Source organism: Lepisosteus platostomus, chromosome 5 (genome assembly GCF_059453375.1).
Source record: "Lepisosteus platostomus isolate fLepPlt1 chromosome 5, fLepPlt1.hap1, whole genome shotgun sequence".
Lineage (NCBI taxonomy): Eukaryota > Metazoa > Chordata > Actinopteri > Semionotiformes > Lepisosteidae > Lepisosteus > Lepisosteus platostomus.
This window is the reverse complement of record NC_142615.1, coordinates 41,349,727-41,363,477: the sequence shown is the minus strand read 5'-3', so window position 1 is coordinate 41,363,477 and position 13,751 is coordinate 41,349,727. Positions and strand designations below refer to the sequence as shown.

The following is a 13,751-nucleotide window of genomic DNA, read 5'->3' as shown; positions in this document are numbered from 1 at the left end:
TAAACTACCAATACCAGCCATATACAGTTTACACTATATGTTTATGTTCCTAAATTAATATAGTTTATGGTGGTGTATCGTGGTTGTAGAGGTTTGATGGGTTTACTGAGACAATTATTAATTGTAGCAGTAATCACGAGGTTGTTCGTTGTGGCTTTTAGAAAATCAATCGTCAGAACAACTAACAACGCACACACACGGGTTCAATACACGAGATACATTGATTCATATAAATTGTGCACCAAACATATACTAGTCTGCCTGGATACGAGCGGCAGACCTTACTGTGAGGGTTATCAATATACAAGGTATATAATCTCGAAGAGATGCGAACACAAGGAGATACACAACAGAGAATATATGTCAATATATATCGTTCGGTTACCAAATCGCTAACCAGTGTTATTACCCACTGTTACTCTAAACTCGGAAGTAAATACATTACTCATGAATTAAATTGATAACAACTTGTGTTGAGGTACAATTGAATTCTCGAGACACAATGTAGAACATGGGGTTTACTTATCCACTGTGTATGGATTTGGAATCTCCCGGCACGAACACCAAACCAGCTGACAGGCTCTGTTGCAGCCTCTGTTCCAGCGGTTGTCCAATGGCGTCCTCTGGCTACCGGCCAACCAGTTGAGGTACAGCTCAGAGTAGGACGGGCGGAGGAATCTGACTGCGGCGCGCAGGGCAGTCTTTGCTCTGAGGAGATCTACCAGCAGTCCAGCTGGCTAGTAGAAAGTCTCTATGCACAGAGTGTGACCGCGAGTCCTCACAAGTCACTCTTTTGCCTGGGAAGAAGCTGGTTCGTTCCCGGTCCAGCGCTGCTTCTGAATAAGCTATTCAGGTTAAGCTATATAGGTTAAGCTATTCACGCCCTGCCAGTCCCTGATTGGTTGATCAAGGTGAGATATGAGTCACTTACTCTTGACACTTAGGAATGCAGTCCAGATGTTCATTTGGCACTCCCTAGACAGATAGGCGCCAATGGATGACCATTGATCATGATAGCCAGGCTTAGCTAAGTGCATCCCCATCTGGGAGCTGTCCCTTATCAAAAGAAAACATCTTAAATCAGCCTGCATGAATACTTTCTCTGTGGCTGCACCACAGAGATGGAGGGTGAGATGGGGCCTCATTTAGGACAGCATACCACCACTTAATTCTGTCTTATTAACAAGCATTGCCGCTACAACGGCATCTCTCCTGTCAAACTTCCTCCTTACGTGTTTGACAGGATCTGGGCCGTGGTGAACAGTGGGAAAGACGCCCTGTGGAGAGTGAGGAACATGGGGCTGTTCAAAGGCATCGAGGTCCCAGTCAAGGCAGCAGGTAGCCTGGCCCTGTTCATCACCCGAGAGAACTATTACCTCAGAGATCTGTGGAGAGAAAGGAGGGAGGAAGCAGAAAATCTTTTGGAAATAGAGAGCATAGGTCAATATCTCAAGAAACTGTGAAAAACATTATCATGTTTAAGTAAAGAATGTGATTTACACCAGAAAAAAAGAAATTGTTGCTATGTAACTGGTACTGTGTCAAAATGTAATGAGATGTGATCATATATACTGTTTTAAGTATGTATATTAATGTAAAGCTTTCTAATTTGTGATATCCAGTATTTTTTTGTGAAAAGAAAATAAAGTTCTTAAAAAATCGATTCACCCAGGGCGAGGCTCGGCCATTGCACTCCCCAAATGTGGGAATCTCGACTGCATAATTTCTGGTAGTGGGGGACTGCGTTCGCGCTCTCCCCTGATGTGCTTGGTCCAATATCAGATACGGAAGAGTTACGACACCACGAGCTGCGATAGGATCCCAGTTCGAAAGGAGTCGATGCCACTGCTGGTTCCCGGTTTCTTTTAGTTAGAGGTCCGGAGAAGCATTTCAAGCTGGTTACACTACTCCTTCCGGACATTCATTCCCTTTTCAAAGTCAGTCGTTTTGCTGTAGTCTGCATTATTTAGGCTGATTATCGAGGTTAGCCTTTATTTGGTCATGGGGGCCTCGGTACTGTATGCTAATTCTCAAGACAGTTTCACCCGTTTTCTGATTGCTAGGTTCTGTACCAGTGCAGACATGTCAAACAGTGAATGGCTGTACCTCTATTGTATCTGTGCTCAATGAATGAAATCAGTAATAAATTAATATATGTATAGTTATACGAAAAACAAGTGGTTTATCGACTCATCTTCATTTGCAGATTTAGAGGCAGCTTCGATATTCGTTTTACAAACGGGTTTTTTTTTTTTTATATGGGTCACACACATGCCATTGCAACAAAACATCTCTAGAGATGAGGCTATAGATCACCTTTCCATCCTCCAGGTTTTCCTCCCAAAGCCTACGGTACCAACGGCGACACCTGCTGGCCGAGAGAGCAAAAGCTTGCAGCACCTGGTATTCCCAGGCAGTCTCCCATCCAAGTACTAAGGCCCAACCCTGCTTAGCTTCCAAGATCAGATGAGATAGGGCACATTCAGGGTGGTGTGGTCGCAAGTCGCCTAACTCGCTACTTGAAGCTGTGTGTGGCTGGGGCTCTGTGCCCCCCGAGCGGGACTGAAGGATCGTTCGTGTGCAACTCTTTGGAAAGGAGCCTCTTTCCAAATCGCATTGCGTACGTGGATGTTGGCGAATGTGCTCCCTTGTGTTGGCTTGTCCCGCACTGGAGGAGAACAAACAAACTGCACGGAGGAGCACAAGGCAAGTCTTCACAAGACAAAAACCTCCAGTGCACAGCACTCTGAAAACATTTCTGGGCTGTCGCGTGTTTATTTCAGCACATAAAGCGTACCAGTCCAACACGTCGGCCGGGCGCACGGCGCCTCCGCCCTCTTGTGGCCTTGCGGCGTCAGAGCAAGAGGCTCCTTCTCGCTGCCTTTCTGCTGTGTTGCAGAGCCCCGAGAGGGAACCTGGAGCGCACACTTTGTGGGTGGCGGGGGACCATTTGCGCTCTGCCCCCGGTCTCTTGCGCGAGTACTAAATCTCACGGCGCCAGCCAGTGGCCAGGAGACAAATACAATATCGCGGGACAGGGGGGCCTCATCATTGATTGTTACATATGAGACGGGGATTAGGAGGAGACCCCGACTGATTGGTAAAGGGGAACACTAACACCAGAGAGACACCCTTCTTAATGGCCAAGAAGGGTCGGGACCTCGGTTTTATGCCTCCCCCGAAGGACGGTGCCTCTTTGTGCAGCAGAGTGTCGCCATCAGGTTGCTGGGGCATAAGAAAGCCACACAGACCGCAGGGTGAGCGCTCCCTACTGGTCCCAGATAATATTTGTGCCTGGTCAAAAAAATGGCTTAAAAATGACATAGTGAAGGCTGTGAAAACAGTCACAATGTAGTTTGCACACAAAGCAAGTGTTTTCTTAACCCTAAGAGGTTTTGTGAAAATGCTACAGGTGTGCCAAAATCGTTTTTGAACTTCAAGCTAACTTTACCCCGGTCAATGACAGTACCTACAGGCTATCAATAGGCTTGCTGGCACTGTGGGTTTGTGGTTCCTGACAATGTGCACGCTGAGAAATGCGCACAGACTGGCTTTCTTCTCGGAATGAAAATGTTACCGCTTCTACCTCATGTCAACACAGTTTTAATCATTAGCACACTCATACAGATGCAGCCATTCAAAATGCGCGGTAAAAACCCGCGGTACGGTAACCTACCCACAAGCCACCGCGGGGCACCGGAGGGTACCGCAGGGCAAGTGATTGGCTGGCCAAAATGACCGACAGGGGCACTCGTGGTGCACTGGTTGGTAGTGCAAAGATTTAATAATTTAATGTCTTTACTGTGCACATTTTAATCCGCTTAGTTTTGAATATTTATATGGATTTTACCACTAAAGGGAAATTTTAGTAGCTGAGCATAAAAAGAAGAGGAGCATAACGCATCTGAAGGTCATAAACGATATTAATTTAGGAACATAAACATTACTGTATGTATGTAAACTGTACTGTGTATGGCTGGTCTTGGTAGTTTAAAGAAAAAATACACACCAGTCTTCCATTTCTCCCTAAACATTTTAAGCATGAAAGTTTTATGAAACGGTACCCAAATATGCGATTGCTGTATAGAATGAATTTTAATTTAAAAAAATTATTTAACACGAACATTAAGCTGTTTACATCTTCCGCCTGAGAACAGTCACCCGTTGCTACCCAACGCAGAATGGTGATTGGCTGACACCATCTGACACCCCTCTGATTGGAGAAAAAAGACGTGCTGGTTTGCTATACCAGGAAGAGGATTTCTTTCTATTCAAAACGTGTATTTTAAAAGTTTAAGAAGTAAAAACCTTACAGCGTACACATATTTCTAAACTGATCAGGATCGTTATCTTTGTCTTATGCATAATAATGTTCACCGCTCTGTCCAGCAAATTAATAATAAACTTTATTTTATATAGCTTTTTAAACGAATAAGTAATTAGATTGCTCATAAACCTAATCACTTGCTTTTTCTTTTTATTTAGGCTCAGATTTCAACTATAGATCGTATTATTAATAACCATAATAACAACCAACCAACAAAAACAACCATATAAACATAATACCAACCAAAAACATAGATAACAACCACAATACAAAATCAAATAATCAAACCATTTTACACTCGCAAAGTCCTCCAATTATCATACTCCCGCCCCTTATGCAAAACCAAACCTTCCTCCCATCCCAGTTTATCCTGTTTATCATAAACAAAATCCACCTCAATTTTCAACATAAAGCATTACACAAAATCAATACCTCAACACTCCATACTCAACAACGATAATTCACAAACAGCCAGAACATGTAACTACACATTCCCAAACATACCTAATTTCCATAGCCCCGCCCCTTATGCAAAACCAACATCCCTCCCCTGTTCTCTCTCTCCCCTTGCGGTTGTAATTGTTTTTATTTTCAAATAAATTTTAGCAAAGTCATGTATTTTAAAAATCTTAAGATTTTTATATTTATGTCTTTATTTAGTGGTTTCATTAGTGACAAAGGCTAAACTTTCTTGGAAAAATGTCTTTTATGTAAACCATGTTTGCTATTAATTCATTCAGGGCTAAAATATGTTCATTGTCTTCTAATGAAAGAAGGGTTCCTTTCGCCGTAGTCGGGAGCCTAGCCTTTAACTAGTAAGTACTGTATTTACTGGGTTTTTGAGGGGGGGGGGGGGGTGTCTTTCGCTGGAAATCTCGCCTCCTACTTTGAAAATACCCGTGAAACCGGTTCAATTCGTCACAGCCAGCACTCCTGCAGAGAGTTGGGTTGTACTTGCAGTGTATACAGTACACGCGTTATGCTCTTCGTTAATGTCTGTGAAGTTTTATTTAATCTCTGAGCCATACTGATTCTTCTGGAAGCCAGTTTCCGCCAGGGAGTAAAAAAAAAAACACACTATGGTATTCTCTCCAATGCAGTGCAGTTAAAAACATACCTCTGATGCTGCTCCTAAATGAATATCGTTTATGACCATCAGAAGCTTTATGCTCCTTTTCTTTTTTCCAGTGGATTGAACAGGGAGAGGCATTTCATGATGTACTTTTCACTGATGAAACAACAGTGGCTCTGGAACAGTTTTCAACCAAGTCGTTTTATAAAAAGGGGAGATATGTACACGTTACTGAAGCTAAAAGTTTAGCCTTTGTCACTAATGTAAACACTAAATAAAGACATATAGAAATCCCTACGTTACAGACTGTATATGGCTGGTATTGGTAGTTTAAAGAAAAAATACACACCAGTATTCCACTTTCTCCCTAAACATTTTAAGCATCAGAGTCTTACATGTGGTTATTTCGAAAACGTTTGTACGTGCTCCTTCTTACCATGTTACTGTTTACTGTTACTGACCATATTAAGTTTAAGTGCCTGTGGGCACTTTTCCTGTCCGTGGGGGGTGGACCGTCTTTCATTAGAAGGTTAGCCTGTTCTACTCTGAGAATGTAGAGGGGGTGGAAAGTGCCCGCTGTCATTTAATTAGTATTAAAATCTTAGTTATCTTTCTAGTTCACAGGTTTGCATGCATAATTTAATTTTGAAAGCCACTGAGACATCAGGTACTACTGTTGTATTTATGAAAAAGAAACAAAACAAAAAACATACTAACAACTGTGCCATCCTACTCCTTAGTTAATACATTTTATTATTCATAAACAGTTAACATTGTTAGCAAAATATTTTGAATTATATTTAACCCTATTTTTTCTTTAGTTTTGTATTTAACTTATTATATGATAGTCAGACTTAATGTATATTAATGTATATTTGAACAATGAAAATATATTTTTACAAGATTTTACATTAAGCACTTAAAATTAATATGGTTAATAATAGTAAACTGTAACATGCTGTAACAAGATCGGTTAAACTGCGAAGAAAATCCTTTCAGAGAAAATGTTTCAGGTGTTAAGAACAAACCTGTTCCCACACACCCTGCCCCCACTACCATTAGAATATACACAAACATTTTAGCGTTTCATTCTGAGCAGAAGACCCTCACACCTGAAGAGTGCTGGCTGTGACGAATTAAACCGGTTTTACAGGTTTCAATCACAGATTGGGACTCAGTAAAGTAACACACAGCGCCACTGGATTTGATAATACTGTACCTAACCAAAATCCGCAATATGGAAACAGAACCTGTGTAATTGTTGATAGATGATGTACTCGTAACATTTTTTCAAGACGAACTACAACATTTAAAAAATGACTTGTATGTACTTGATATCTCTAATCAATCCACGGGTTCCAGCACAAAACGAAAGTAAAACGCATACCGTTTCGCGCTTCTTATTAGTTGCTCAAAAGTAATTTGACCGTATGAAATGCATAATATAAACCTAGAAACATATACGTGAGCAGTACTTAAGCACTGTAGTATCGGTGTTAAGACATACCTCTCAAATACTGTAAATCAAGTTAAAAATATCTCAAGACCGATTCTGGTCGTAATGAAACCATGCAAGGGAGTTTTTATGTCGACGGTTTCCAGCACCCCCCGGCCCGCTTCAACATCTGAGCCGACAGGGGGTACCTTTACTACCCCAGGATGCCGGATTTCTGCAAGAAGTGCAGATAGTCCGGCCACAAGCAGAACACATCGTCAGATGTCACAACTGTAACAAAGAGGGGCACCTGGCAAAAACCTGCCGGGCAGCCAAAAAGTGCGACGGATGCGGCGCCGAGGGACACCTCCTTCACCAATGCAAGGTAAGCAAACCTTCGTTTGCGCAGGTGGTGGAAGCCGGCCGGCAGAAACCGGTCTCAAGACAAAGGGAGAGGGTGAGAACAAAGAACCCGCACCCCCCCCGCAGAGAACCGAAACTGCCGAGGCCACACCCCCAGCCGCACCAGTGCCACAAGATGGCCGCCAGGACGACGGACAAAATGGCTGACCGGAGGAAGGGCCCTAATAACTCCCAGCAAGAAGGGAAAGAGAAAGTGGGAGAAGAGATGCAGGGCGGATCCACCTTCGGAAGGACAAAAGAAAAGAGTGGTAAGGGAGAACTTTCTTCCCCCGAGGCCCAGGAACAACCGGAGGAGGCAGCCCAGGAAGAGGTAACCCCCTCCCCCGAGGCCCAGGAACAACAGGTAGAGTCAGCCCAGGAAGTCGGAACCCCCTCCCCCGAGGCCCAGGAACAACAGGAAGAGACAGCCCAGGAAGTGGAGCCCCCCTCCCCCAAGGCCCAGGAGCAACTGGAGGTCCCCGAAACTCCTGGAGAAAGGGAAGAAAAAAGCCCTATCCAGCATGTTTACCTTTCAGTCCCCAGCGAGACCTGGAGGGAGCCCAGCATATTCCCCCCAGGACCCGAACGAGAGGAGTTACATCTAGGCTAAACAGTGCCCAGATGTAGACTCCCAAGTTTTCCACTGTAAGCACAAAGAGAGGAGGTTCAACTTTCACTTGTTTAATCATGATTGTGAAACTTACCTTTCTAACAACTAACGTGAGAGGTCTAAGAGACCCGGTGAAAAGACAGGGAGTCTTTCATGATCTGGCCTCAAAGTCTTTCTCAGTTTGTTTCTTACAGGAGGTCCACCTGAAGGATGAAAGCGACAAGCTGACATTTTCCAGGGAATGGACGAAGGGAGAATCATGCTGGAGCGTAGGAGGGGTCCACTCTTCCGGAGTGGGAATCCTCCTCGGAAATCCAGAGATGACGCTGGTTTCCTCCTTCTCGGTGGTGCAGGGCCGGATCTTGGTCGCAGACATCGACTGGAGGGGGCAGAAGTTGAGAGCAATTACGACGGAACCCTCTATCCGGAAGGAAGTGTTTGCTGACCTGGCCAGCTGCTGCACCACCAACAGACAGGTGGTGCTTGGCGGGGACTTCAACGTCGACTGGGAGAAGGGGAGCGACGCTAGCTCAGCAGAGCTGGAGTCGCTACTCAAGCAGTTCTCCCTGTTAGACGGTTTCAGACGGTGCCGCCCTAACGACGCCGGAACGACATGGAAAAACTCCCGGGGAGTGTGCAGCCGCCTGGACTACATCTTTCTGCACACGACCTGCTCCCTGGAGTCGGCGATGGTGTCCCCAGAGTGGTATTCCAGCCACGAGCGCTTGACGGTGGTGGCTAACACCAACCTGCCAGCATTCGGTCGTGGGTACTGGAAGCTGAACCGGGAGATACTGGAGGAAGACGACTTCAAGGCACTGTTCCGTAAAGACTACGCGAGCTGGGTCGATCTGAGAGACGGCTACAGCTCCATGGTGGAATGGTGGGAGTCGGTGAAAGACAGGACCCGAACCCTGGCGCAGACGTACTGCAGACGGAAGGCGGCCAGGGAGAGGAAGGAAGCTGCACGACTCCAGAGACAACTAAAGGAGGAGTACAGCTCGGCTAACGGGGGAGGAGCCTTCAATTCAGCCCGGGCACGGGACCTGAAGGAGAGGCTCCGCAAACTCAATCAGGTCCGAGGAGCCCAGAAAAAGAGGGTGATCCACAGCCTGAGACGGGGAGATGGAGAGGAAGTGCTGGACGAGAGCCACAAAGTAGAAGTGGCCACCGCTTTCTACACGGAGCTCTTTTCAGAAAAGCAGACGGAGGCGGAGGCAGGCGATGCTTTTCTGGAGGGGCTGAAGGCACGAGTACCGGAGGAGGTGAGGGAGGACTTGGAGGGTCCGATAACGGCCGAGGAGCTGAAGGCGGCGTTCTTGTCCATGGAGAATGGCAAGGTGCCGGGGCCGGACGGACTCCCCAAGGAATTCTACACCTGCTTCTGGGACACCCTGGCGGCAGATCTGGTGGAAGTGGTGCAGGAGATCTTCCGCCGGGGGAAACTCGGAGACACCATGAGGGAGGGCGTCATCTCCCTGCTCTTCAAGGGAGGAGACGCCGCCGACCTCAAAAACTGGAGGCCGATCACGATGCTCTGCGTGGACGTAAAGATCCTGTCCAAGCTCCTGACCGGCAGACTGAGAACCGCCCTCCCCCACATCATCCACAGCGACCAGACGTGTGGGGTGGAGGGGCGATCCGTCAGCTGGAACCTCCAGCTGACCAGAGACGCCATCGCCTGGGCCGAGGACCGGAACGTGCCAATGATGGTGGTCAGCCTGGACCAGGAGAAAGCCTTCGACAGAGTGAACCACAGCTATCTGTTCAGGGTGCTGGAATGCTTCGGTTTCGGAGAGAGTTTCAGCCGCTGGATTCAGATTCTGTACTCTGACGTGGGCAGCAGAGTGAACGTGAACGGAATCCTGGGGGATTTCATCCAGAGTACGACAGGGCTGCCTTTCACCCCCTTCTCTATGTTCTCTTCACAGAGCCCTTAGCAGAGGCGGTGAAACGGGACCCCGTCATCGACGGCCTGGAGATACCGGGAGGCGCGGGGGAAACCCTGAAGATCTCCCAGTACGCCGACGACACGACGCTGTTCCTGAGGTCGGACAGGGGGTTGAGGAGGGCCCTGCAGGTCATGGAGCAATACTCCAGAGCCTCGGGGTCGAAGCTCAACCGCCGAAAGAGCAAACTGAAGTTCTTCGGGCCCTGGAAGCACAGGACGACGGCGACGGAGGGTCTTGAGCTCTGCACGGAGCCCCTCAGAATACTGGGGGTTTCCTTCCAGAGCCGGGACAACGAGACCAACAACTGGACCGAGAGGATCGCCAGGGTGAACGCCAAGCTGGGTCTGTGGAAAACGCGGTCGCTGTCCTACACAGGGAAAGTGATGGTGTTGAAAGCAGACGTCCTGCCGGCTTTGGTTTACCTGGCGGTGGTGTACCCGCTGCCGGCCAGACTCAGACGAGCGCTGCAAGGGATGATCTTCGGCTTCGTCTGGGGCGGCAGGTACGAGTACATCACGAGAAACCGGATGTGTCAGCCGGTCGAGGAAGGGGGTCGAGATGTCCCACATTTCCCCATGAAACTCGACTGCATCTTTTACTGCAACCTCTGTCGGGCGCTGCGGGAGCCCATCAGCCACAAGTACCAGTACTTTGTCAGGCTGTGGCTCTCCATCCCGATGAGGCACTTGGTCCAGTGGTCAAACACTGGGCCCAAGGCAGAGAGGCGACCAAAGTTCTACACCCACGCTGTCAAGTGGAGCAGGAGGTACGAGGCCACGAGACAGCCAGAGCTCTGCACCAACCACAGAGCTCTGTACAAAGAGGTGAGGGGGCATCTGGTCGCCGAGGAAAGGCTGCAAGTTCCCAGACAAGTCTGGGAAAGGACGCAGCCTAAAGAACTGGACAACGAACTGAAGGACCTCAACTGGATGGCCGTACACAAGAGACTGGCTACCAGAGAGGTCCTCTACAGACACTCGCTTACCAGGAACCCGCATTGCCCACGGGACACGGATTTCGTCGAGGAGATTCAGGAGCACGTGTTCTGGAGCTGCCCCTTCGCCAAGGCGGTGTGGGGCAGAATGGACAACACCATGCAACTCCTGGGGACGGGTGCGGTGCTCAGTTACCAGTACATTCTGCTGGGGCTGGCACCTACCGGACTGGACAGAGGTACGCAGTTCCTGATATGGCTGCTGCTGTCCCTCACAAAAAAAGGCCTGTGGGACGCGAGGAACAATCTCATCCGGCACAACATCGAGTGGGGAGCAAGAGAGCTGGAGGAGAGGATCCTGGCGGACCTCAGGAGAAGGATGAAGCGCGAAGTTGCTAAATGGGGTTTCCCCACGGCAAAGGAGCGCTGGAAAGGCCTATGGACCCTGTACAGGGATTAATGGTTTACAGCAAACGGTAAGGTTTGGAGGGACTCTCATAATAGCGCAAATCCGCCCACCCTTGCAAAGATTGATAACGGACAATCACCGCCGTTCCGCCGTTGTTTTAATTATGTGAAGTGATGATGTGTGAGATGTTTTCTTTTTGAGATGTGTTTTTTTCGGAATAAAGTATATTTTATAAGAAAAAAAATATGCGAGCTTACTGCCTCCTACGGGCTCTGTATTTGTTAGCGATACAAGACCGGCTGTGGAGAAATGAAGTGAGGAGGGTGTGTACATTAAAAGGCTCATAGCGTCCCTGGAAGGGCTCAAACCACCACCCTTTTTGTTAACAACTGAGCCACAAAGACGCATGTACAGCTTAACACTTCTCGGTCTCAGTGAAAGTGATACACTCCGTAAAATTTCCAGAGATTCATTTATTTTAAAAGGAAAATCACCAACAGCGGCCGAGATCTACTGGAGTTTTTTCATTCTATACTGCGATTTCTGAAGGGTACCCTGTGAAAATACGAGTTTTGACGAGAAGGGATGGACATATAAGGTCAAAAGGCTTGGGGAATTGAACTTTAAGGTGAAGACTGCGGGTTCAGTAGCAGCAGAACCTGATCAGTATCAGTTGACTCCGATATACTTTGAAAATGAACTTGGGGATTTAGAGTCAGACGTGCTACCGTTGCACCATGGGGTACTTAATTTAAAAAAATAGAAAAAACAATCAGTGTTCCTGGATCTGTAATTGAGAACAACACCTACACAAGAGCTGCGCAGGAAGAATAAAATGTGGTCTGGGAAGAAAAGACTCTCTTCGGAAGAGCTGCGCTCTTCACAGATTTTTCTTTGTGAAGCTGATTTGTTTCCTTTGGGGAATTCAAAGGCACAGACAGCCGTGACTTCATGGCCCAATGGTAGCGTGTCTGACGCCAGATCAGGAGGCTGTGTGTTCAAATCATGTCGAGGTCAGCTGTTACTTTTTCAGGTTCTGCTGGTCCTGAACACGGAATTCACACCATGCAGTTGAGTTCTATCTGTACACCACATAGATAATCTAAACAAAATAGAGCAGTACAGGACACGCAGTGTGGAGCTCACACAGGCTTACAGTCTCCAGCATTGGAGTGAAGGGGAAAAAAAGAACTTTGTTTTTTTTTTTAAGTGAAAAGGCACAGTTCACATCTGCTTAACATCACGTCCAACTTTAGAGACAGCTACATCAGATAATGGAATCCCGGAAGTTTCAGATAACTTTTTTTAAAACTTTTTTAACTTTTAAAAAAACTTTTTTTAATACAGGTTCAAGCAAACCTGAAAGTTGATGTGTTTCCGGACACTTTTGTTTTATTAAAAAGTGTCTGAAGCCTGAAAATGTAATTTGAAAAAAAAACCCGCTATTGGACATTAGCTGGTGCTTTTTGTAACGATTTGCTATTTCATGCTAGAAAACAAAGGAAACAGACCCAACGTTTGCTTTCAAGTGTGGTTCATTACATAATATACATTATTACTGAGGAGCTTGAATAAAATTGACACGAGCCAGGTAGAAGTCGAACCTACAATCTTATGATCCGAAACCTGACACGTTGTTTATTAAACCGCTGGCATTTCACATGACCTGAATTCCCCCATAGTGTGCTCAGCGTCGCTACTAGTAATGCACCGCTCCGTCTAAAATTTCAAAGTGAGAAACATGTGTTTTCTGATTTTTTATGAGTTTTAAAATATAATCTCTTTAAATCAGACAAGGGGTTTATGTTTCGCACTGAAATTCCGATTGACTGAGAAATCAAAGAAAGACTGTTTTCTTCCACAACACCGTATAATTATCACATCCACCAAACTCTCCAACCTCTCCAGACCTTGCTGGTTGAGCAATTGCTCCGATAAATTAGGTCACGTATCATGTTAAATCATTTCTTCTCAACAACATTTCCTAGTGCACGTTTTCTCTATGAAAAAAAATACATTTTTCCCTTACATGATTTCTCGTTTTTTATCAAAGCGTACAGAAATAAAGAAGAAGAACAAATAGTGTGGCAAAAGAACTCTGTCGCCCTTGGGAGATGTCAAACGCATTGGACATGAAAAATGCCGGATAAAAGCCAGTTCTCTTCGTTTCTCAGTGTCGGGGCTGCTATGTAAAAGAGGCAATTTGCTCTGAGCGCAGGTTAAACGCTTACTGAACGCAGATGTCTCAGAGCGGTGTGTCCAAGTGGCTGTAAAAGGTAATGGGTGTCCTGTCACCGTAGCCTAGTTGGTTAAAACGCTTCTCTATTAAACAAAAGAACCGAGATTCAAATCCCAGCCGTGTCTTTCTTCCTATTTTATAGTACAGAACGTACCATTTCGGGCAATCACAAAGGGCTTGATTTCGTTAAATGCATGTGTTCATTTCCTTTCTGGAAAACTTGTTTTTGATGAAATTCACACAGCTTGCGAAAAATGAAATTCAATTATTGGTTAACAGTGCAGAAGAAATATTACCTTCTGGCAAAATAAACGGTAAGAGATTTTATTTTAACCGAAAACTTCTGATTCGAGAAAAGACCACACCAGTCA

General features: G+C 46.3%; 1 pseudogene; it reads right to left on the bottom strand.

Moving 5' to 3' along the window:
* Positions 1-2,388: 2,388 nt before the first annotated feature.
* On the bottom strand, positions 2,389-2,504 carry LOC148666596 (5S ribosomal RNA; annotated as a pseudogene).
* Positions 2,505-13,751: the final 11,247 nt, after the last annotated feature.